Here is a 9,364-nt window from a genome sequence, read left to right as displayed (position 1 = left end):
GCAAGGCCCGCACTCCAGGGCCATCCTGCGCCTGCAGCCGTGGGACACTACAGACAGCCACACGCGGCAAGGCCAGGTACCCCGGGGTAGGGTGAAGGTGCACCAAGATTTTTGAAAGTCCTGCTGCTACCGCCACCACCAGGGCCTGCTGAGTGGCTTGCTCCTCCCAAAACCCGCATGAGAAGGAGAAAATGGGGAGGCTGGGCAGCGCCGGCAATGAGCCTGCGCGCCAGGTCCAGGGATCCCGCAACAGTGCTGATCGGGGTCTGACCATAGGGGGACAAAGGGAATGGGATGCCTGTCACAGCTCCAGCCGTGCCCATGGCAGGTAACCCCAGAGCAATTGATGTTCAAGCGACCCTCAGACCGGTGTAGCCCCGGGAGGAACCCGGGCCGCAAGGTGAACCCTGGGGCGATTGATGTTCAAGCGACCCTCAGACAGGTATAGCCCCAGGAGGAACCCAGGGCCGCAAGGTGCGTTAGAAGTGTCGATGATCAATGTGTCCTGCAATTCACACTAATTCTCGCAAACAGCTGCGTTCTTCATCAATGCGCAAGCCGAGTGATCCACCGCCAAGAGTCACAGGCAACTTTGTTTTGTTGCAGACGTCAGCCAGACACACACCAATGTGCCCCATCCCTCCCTACAGACATACACCAATGTGTCCAATGCCTCCCTTCACACCCACAACAATGTCCCCATCCCTCCCTCCAGACCCACACATATGTGCCCCATCCCTCCCTCTCAGACACACACCAATATGCCCCACCCCTCCCTCTCAGACTCACACCAAGATGTCTCATACCTCCGTCTCAGATCCACACCAAGATGCTACCATGCTTCTAGGCCCACGCCAAGATGCCCCATTCCTCCATGCCAGGTGCCACCAAGATGCCAACAATCCCCCATTGAGACCCATACCATGATGCCCCATCCTCCCACCACACAGAAAGATGCCCCTATCCTGCCCTCCAGACGCAAACCAAGATATCCATCTCCACACACCAGGATGCCCTATCCCACCCTTCAGACCTAGACACATTTGCCCCATCCCTCCCTCCAGACCAATGTGCCCCATCACTCCCAGACCCACACCAAGATGCACCCATCCCTCCCTCTAGACCCACACAAAGATGCCCCATCCCACTCTCCAGATGTACACAGATGTCCCCATCCCACCCACACCAATGTGCCTCCATCCACTACCTCCAGGCCCACACCACGATGCCCCATCCCACCCTCGAGATGCACATATGTCCCCATCCCACCCACACCAGGATGCTCCATCCCACCCTCCAGACCAACAGATGCCTGATCCAGGCCGACACCAATGTGCCCCCATCCATTGCAGACACCAATATGCCACCATCCCTCTGTCCAGACCCACGCCTAGATGAACCATACACCTAGACGACCCATGCCACCCTCCAGACCAACAGATGCCCCATACCTGTTTCAGACGCACACCAATGTGCCTCCATGCCTCCCCAAACACACACCAATGTGCCCCATCCCTCCCCCAGACCAATGTGCCCGTCCCCCCATTTAAACCCACACCAAGGAATTCCCCTCCCCTCCCTCAGGACCCACACTGATATCCCCATCCAACCCAAACCAGGATGTCCCATCCCTCCCTGCAGACCCATACCAATGTGCCCCCATTCCTCCCCCAGACCAATGTGCCCATCCCTCCCATCAAACTCACACCAATGTGCCCCCATCCCCTCCCTCCAGACCCACAAAACGATGTCCCCACCCAAACCAAACCAGGATGCCCCATGCCTCCCCACAGACCCACAACAATGTGCCCTGTCCCTCCCATCAAGCCCACACCAAAGTGCCCCATTGCTCCCATCAAACTGACACCAATGTGCCTCCAACCACTCCCTCCAGGGCCACACCAAGATGCCCCCATTCCACCCTCTAGATGCACAGATGTCCCCATCCCACCCACACCAGAATGCCCCATACCACCCTCCAGACCAGCAGATGGTACATACCTGTTCAAGACCCATACCAATGTGCCCCCACCCAATACAGACCCAACCAAGATGCCACAATCCCTCCATCCACATAGCAAGATGCCCCCAACCCACCCTACAGACCCACACCTAAATGAACCATCCCTCCCTGAGAAACAGACCAATGTCCCCCATCCCTCCCATCAAACCCACACCAATGTGCCCCATCACTCCCATCAAACTGACACCAAGATGCCCCAACCCACCCTCCAGATGCACAGGTGTCCCCATCCAAAAAACACCAGTATGCCCCATCCCACCCTCCAGACCAACAGATGCCCCATACCTGATCCAGACCGACACCAATGTGCCCCCATCCATTGCCGACCCCACCAAGATGCCACCATCCCACCCTCCAGACCCACACCAATGTGCCCCATCCCTCCCCAGTCACACACCAATGTGCCCCCATCCCTACCCCAGACCCACACCAATTTGCCCCCATCCCTACTCCAGACCAATGTGCCGTCCTTCCCATCAAACCCACACCAATGTGTCCCCATCCTCTACCTCCAGAGCCACAACAATGTCCCCATCCAACCCAAAACAGGAAGCCCCATCCCTCCCACCAAGGCCACACCAATGTGCCCCGTCCCTCCCATCAAACTGACACAGGTGTGCCACACCAAGATGCCCCCATACCACCCTCCAGATGCACACAGAAGTCCCCATCCCACCCACACCAGGATGCCCCATCCCACCCTCCAGACCAACGGATGCCACATACATGTTCCAGACCGACACCAATGTGACCCCATTCATTGCACAGCCCACCAATGTGCCTCATCCCTCCCCCAGACCAATGTGCCCGTCCCTCAATTTAAACCCAAACCAATGAATTCCCCTCCCCTCCCTCAGGACCCACACTGATGATCCCATCCAACCGAAACCAGGATGCCCCATCCCTCCCTGCAGACCCACACCAATGTGCCCCCATTCCTCCCCCAGACCAATGTGACTGTCCCTCCCATCAAACTGTGACAGTTTAAGTGCTTGGTTTCCCTTTTCTCCCCCTTCTGTCGAACTCTCCTCACCTGAACTGCCGGAATTGCTGTCGGGGTCCTGCAGACGCCGTCAAAGTAGATAATCCTTCTCCTTTTTCCGATGAGCTTGCTTGTCACGGAGGGAGGCCACCGTGACTGCTGAGGAGAACAGCTGTCTGAGGACCTCCCTTCCGGAACCAAGCCGAAATAGGGGAAAAACCCGAATGGGGAAAAACCCTTGGACTCCTCTGGTCTGTAGCACGGAAGGCGTAGTTCCAGTGGAAAGTAGACTTTTAGGTGAGTAGGAGGTAGGTAATAGACTGGATCCATATGAGTAGCTGAAGGCAACACTGCACCGGAACCGGGGAGTCCTGCAGTGGGGAGCCGGAGGACAGGGCTCCACGGAATGCCCACCAGCCAATGCAACAAGCGGGGCGAGGACAGGAGGAGAGGTAGGCAATGGAGAAAAGCGCCAGACAAGTAGCGGAGAGAGAAAAGAAAAGCGTAGGGAAAGGGGCGGCGCCTATCCGTGGGGACGGGGCCGTAAAAGAAGAGAAACAGTAACCACCGAGGAACGGCGGCAGCAGAGAAAACTGGAGGGGAGAGAAGGTAAGAGGAACACTCGCTGGAGGGCGCGAGTGACAGAAGCCTGGACAGAGCGAGGCAGGAGCGAAGAAACCCGGAAGAGCGAGAGCTTCCAAAGTATAGTTGCAACGCAGGGCCCGCTGGGCCGGGAGAGAAGATATACTCCCAGCGGCCCCGTGCTACAAGGAGGAAAAAGTAACGGACACAAAGGAGGGACTAGTACCTCCCGTACCTATGTCCCAAAACCCAGCGCGGAAGAAACCGCCAGTCGGAACGCCTGCGGTTGACAGTATGCCCCCTTCCAGTCCGCACCACCCCAGGCTTCCCCGGGTGCAGGCGGTGGAATCTGGCGAGCAAGCGAGGAGCATGCACCTGAGAAGCAGGTTCCCAAGTGTCCTCTGACTCCGGATAACCCTTCCAGGACAAAAGGCATTCCAACCTCCCTCGGTAGAACCTAGAGTCTCTAATGTTGGAGACCTCAAATTCTGCTTGATTGGATGTTTGTGAGGGAGTGTGTCGGGCACTGGTCTGTGATGAGAATCGGAATAGAAAGGTTTAAGGAGAGATGAATGAAATACAGGGTGAATGCGATTCAGAGAAGGAGGCAGTCGAAGATGGTAAGCCACAGGATTGATCTTGAGAAGAATGGGAAAAGGACCCAGAAAGCGAGGGGAAGAGTTTAGAGGGCCTTGTCCATCTGGGTAAAAACCGGGTGGACAACCACACCTTGTTGCCTGGCTTCCAATCTGGACATTCTTTGCAGTGTTTATCTGCTCCGATCTTCGATCGTCTCCTGCTGTTCTCTAAACTCTGCAATGCCGTGGCATGGGCATCCTTGATCTGATCCAATACCTCTTCGGCCGCTGGGGAGTTGGTGAAACTGGGAACCTCCGGAAGAATGGACTTAGGGTGGACCCCATAAGTACAAAAGAATGGCGAGAGACCAATGGCAGCGTGTCTGGTATTGTTATACGAGAATTCTGCAGTAGGGAGTAGAGAAACCCAATTGTCCTGATGCTGAGTGACGTAACATCTCAGATATAGTTTGAGAGTAGCGTTCAGGCGTTCCGTCATCCTGTTGGATTGGGGATGGAATCCCGAAGAGAGTGCTCTCTCAATCCCCAATCGGGTACTCAGGGCTGTCCAGAATCTCGAGGTGTACTGACTACCCCGATCAGAGATGATTTTGTCAGGTAAACCGTGAAGTCTGAAGATGTCTCGTGCAAACACCTCAGCCATCCTGGTGGCTGTAGGAACACCAGAAAGAGGAGAGAAATGTGCCATCCTGGAGAACGTGTCTACCGTGACCATGATGCAGGTACAGGATTCGGATTCCGGTAGGTCTACAATGAAATCCGTAGAAACCAACCCCCAGGGGCGAGTAAGCATCTCAACTTGGGTAAGTAACCCCAACGGTTTCCCTGTAGGATATTTAGACCGAGCACAAATAGGACAGGTCTTCACAAAGTCCAGGGTATCTCTTCTCACGGTGGCCAGGAAAAATTCCTCGAGATGAGCTCCAGGGTGTTGATTCACCCGCGGTGACCTGCAAGGCGAGAAGTGTGACACCAATCCAGAATCTTCTTCCGCAGCGGGCATTCCGGAACATACAGTTGTTTCTTGAAGAACAGCCAGCCGTCCTTCTCCTGGTAAGGAGAGTCGGAGTGTAACGGTAATTGGGGAAGTTCCTGAACTACAGCGGTTTTAACCTCTTGTAGGAAAGAACTAACAAGGACCAATATCCGATTGCGATGAAACATGGGTTCAGCGGATAACGAGGCCCTTTCCTTGCTGGAGTCCTTGCGGGATAGGGCGTCTGCCAGACGGTTTAGTGACCCAGGAATGTAAGAAATCTGGTATTCATATTGCGAGAAAAGATAGGCCCAACGTGCTTGCCTGGAATTAGAACACTCCATTTCCTGGTGGGCTTTCAGGTTTTTGTGGTCAGTCCTGATAAGGAAGGGATGTCGGGCCCCGATGAGCAGATGGTGCCATTCATCGCAAGCCAATTTCATTGCCAACAGCTCTTTTTCTAGGACAGAATAATTCAATTGACTGGGTGAGAGTGTCTTGGATAAGTAAGCTACCGGATGTTCCACGCCACCGACAGCCTGAAGTAGTACCACTCCGATGGCGATTGCAGAGGCGTCGGTCTCCAGGATGAAAGGCTGAGGTTGGTCCGGGTGTCGGAGAATCGGAGCTGAGCAGAATAGATGTTTGAGCAACTTGAAACTGTTCTCGGTATCAGTTGACCAGCGGAACGGAGAGGCCTCCTTCTTAAGTAGGCGAGTGATGGGGTACACCACTTCCGAGAAGTTGGGGATGAACCTTCGGTAATAGTTGGAGAGCCCCAGGAACCTCTGCACCTCTCGGACAGAAGTGGGGGCGGGCCATTCGAGAATGGCCTGAACCTTCCTTTGATCCATGTCTATCCCTTCTTCTGATAACTTGTAGCCCAGATACTGCGCAGAAGGTTACCGCAAATTTGCACTTCTCGCCTTTAACCAATAGCTCGTTCTTTTGTAGACGTTCAAGAACTTGAGTGACATGAACAATGTGTTCCTGTAAGTTTGAGGAGTAGACCAGGATATCATCCAAATAGATGATGACGGAAGTGGAAAGCATGTCAGAAAACATTCTATCCATGAATCTTTGAAACGCTGCAGGAGCGTTAACCAGTCCAAATGGCATCACCTTATACTCGTACAGGCCGAATGGGGTGCGGAATGCCGTCTTCCATTCGTCACCCTTGGAGAATCTGAGCAGATGGTATGTGTTTCTGAGGTCGAGTTTGGTAAAAATTCTGACTCCTTGTACAGCCTCGATGATATTGGAGATCAATGGCATGGGATAACGATCTCGGATAGTCACCTTATTTAGACCTCTGTGGTCTACACAGGGTCTAAGATCAGTAGAATCCCTTTTCTTGATGAAAAATAAGGGAGCCCCTGCAGGGGATTTCGAAGGCTGAATCAGCTCATTCTTCATATTTGTGTCCAAATAGTTTCGTAACACGAGCTTCTCCGTAAGTGTTAGAGAGAACATTCTGCCAAATGGAACTAGTGCATTGGGTACCAAATCTGGTACAGTCCTCGGGTCGATGGGGTGGCAGTTTGGAGTGAAGGCTTTCTTGGATTACTTCGGAGTATTTCAAGCAAAAATTGGGTAGTGCAAAACCCCCCACACAGTTGGAGGTGTGAGCCGTAATAGATTGAAGGCCCTTCTGACTCTTCTGTGGAAGACAGTGTTCGGTGCAGTATGCAGAACAGAAACTCAGCTGGTTATTTGTTCAATCGATTTGGGGATTGTGTCTGCGAAGCCATGTGATTCCCAGAATTATTGGAAAATGTGCAGCCCGGATGATGTCGAACCTTATCACTTCCGAGTGCTGAAAAACTGTTAAAGATAGCTCTTCAGTGGTATGGGTGATGAGTCCGGATGATAGTGGAGAGCCGTCAACTCCTTCTATCTTCTGACCTTCCTTCCGGGGTATCCTGTGTACACCGACCTTATCGGCCCATAGGGTATCAACGAAGTTCCCTGCTGCTCCGCAGTCCAATAATGCGAGAGTCTCCACCTTCTCGCCTTCTATCATAATGATAACTGAAACTACCATGAGTCTGGAATCTTCCTTGGAGTCAGAAGAAGAAACTGTTAGAGAAACATAGGGACGAGTAGACAGAACTGGAAACCCCCGGACACTAGTCCCTATTGATGCCGAGGGTGCTCGTTTCCCTGCCTCTTGTTAGGCAGTTCTGTGCAGTCCTTTAGAAGGTGTTGATCAGACCCACAGTAAGCGCAAAGTCCCTTTTCTCTTCTTCGGCATCTTTCGGCAGCAGTCAGAGGTGCTCTTGTGGAGCCAATCTGCATCGGTTCCTCTGAAGCGGCAGCGGGAGAGCGACTAGGGGGAGAGTATGCCCGAGAATCCGTGAGGAATCCTGAGCCTCATTGTTTGCGTCTTTCCCTCTTCCTTTCCTGTAGGCGATACTCAATATGTAGTGCAGCAGTTAGCATGTCCGAGAAAGTAGGTGAGCGAGTAGATCTGGCTAACTCATCCTTAATCTCCTCTTTTAGACCCCTCCTGAAAATGGCATATTGTGCCGGTTCTGGCCAGCCTACACCAGAAGCTACTGTTTTGAAAGCAGAGATATATGGCAGGACGTCCAAAGAACCTTGCTTTACATCCAACAATGACAACTCTGGGCGTTCGAAAGTCTGTCTCAGAGAATTTTGGAACGCTGCATAATCTTGGAGAATGGCATTGTTGCTTGTGACTAGGGGAGTGGCCCAAGTCAGAGCGTTGCCCGTCATGTTCAAGATTAGGAAGCCGACCTTCGCTTGGTCTGTAGAGAAAGTGCAGGGTCGGAAAGTAAAGTAGACAGTACACGCCTCTAGTAATTCCTTCACTTTCTTGGGGGCACCATCAAACTTTCCCGAGGATAGTGTTGTAGGCGGTAGTTCTGGAGGAGGGGGTTCCCTGGCAGATACCAATTGTCTAAGGAGGGCGTTCTCAGCTTTGACTCCCTGAAGTTCCTGAGACATAGCTTGAATTGCCTTCCAAAGCTCTTGCACTTGCCCTTCGGCTGACATTGTGTCTTTCTTCGGCGTTGCAACCTGTGACAGTTTAAGTGCTTGGTTTCCCTTTTCTCACCCTTCTGTCGAACTCTCCTCACCTGAACTGCCGGAATTGCTGTCGGGGTCCTGCAGACGCCGTCGAAGTAGATAATCCTTCTCCTTTTTCCGATGAGCTTGCTTGTCACGGAGGGAGGCCACCGTGACCGCTGAGGAGAACAGCTGTCCGAGGACCTCCCTTCTGGAACCAAACTGAAATAGGGGAAAAACCCTGAATGGGGACAAACCCTTGGACTCCTCTTGTCTGTAGCACGGAAGGCGTAGTTCCAGTGGAAAGTAGACTTTCAGATGAGTAGGAGGTAGGTAATAGACTGGATCCGTATGAGTATCTGAAGGCAACACTGCAGCGGGACCGGGGAGTCCTGCAGTGGGGAGCCGGAGGACAGGCCTCCACGGAACGCCCACCAGCCAATGCAACAAGCGGGGCGAGGACCGGAGGAGAGGTAGGCAATGGAGAAAAGTGCCAGACAAGTAGCGGACAGAGAAAAGAAAAGCGTAGGGAAAGGGGCGGCGCCTATCCGCGGGGACGGGGCCGCAAAAGAAGAGAAACAGTAACCGCTGAGGAGCGGCGGCAGCAGAGAAAACTGGAGGGGAGAGAAGGTAAGAGGAACACTCGCTGGAGGGCGCGAGTGACAGAAGCCTGGACAGAGCGAGGCAGGAGCGAAGAAACCCGGAAGAGCGAGAGCTTCCAAAGGATAGTTGCAACGCCGGGACCGCTGGGCCGGGAGAGAAGATATACGCCCAGCGGCCCCGGGCTACAAGGAGGAAAAAGTAACGGACACAAAGGAGGGACTAGTACCTCCTGTACCTACGTCCCAAAACCCAGCACGGAAGAAACCGCCAGTCGGAACGCCTGCGGGTGACAAAAACTCACACCAATGTGCCCCCATCCCCTCCCTCCAGACCCACACCGATGTCCCCACCCAAACATAACCAGGATGCCCGATGCCTCCCTGCAGACCCACACCAATGTGCCCCGTCCCTCCCATCAAACCCACACCAAAGTGCCCCATCCCTCCCATCAAACTGACACCAATGTGCCTCCATCCACTCCCTCCATAGCCACACCAAGATGCCCCCATTCCACCCTCTAGATGCACAGATGTCCCCAAGCCACCCACACCAGGATGCCCCATCCCACC

The 9,364-nt window shown here is 53.6% G+C and overlaps 1 non-coding gene across 1 annotated transcript; it reads right to left on the bottom strand.

The window, feature by feature from the left end:
- Nucleotides 1–428: 428 nt before the first annotated feature.
- Nucleotides 429–582, bottom strand: LOC138514855 (5.8S ribosomal RNA). Its single transcript, XR_011281994.1, has one exon. It is a non-coding gene; the product is annotated as a 5.8S ribosomal RNA (ribosomal RNA).
- Nucleotides 583–9,364: the final 8,782 nt, after the last annotated feature.

Source organism: Ambystoma mexicanum, chromosome 12 (assembly GCF_040938575.1).
Source record: "Ambystoma mexicanum isolate Mex_15411 chromosome 12, UKY_AmexF1_1, whole genome shotgun sequence".
Classification (NCBI taxonomy): domain Eukaryota; kingdom Metazoa; phylum Chordata; class Amphibia; order Caudata; family Ambystomatidae; genus Ambystoma; species Ambystoma mexicanum.
The sequence above is the reverse complement of the archived record's forward strand: the minus strand, read 5'-3'. Positions and strand labels throughout refer to the sequence as shown.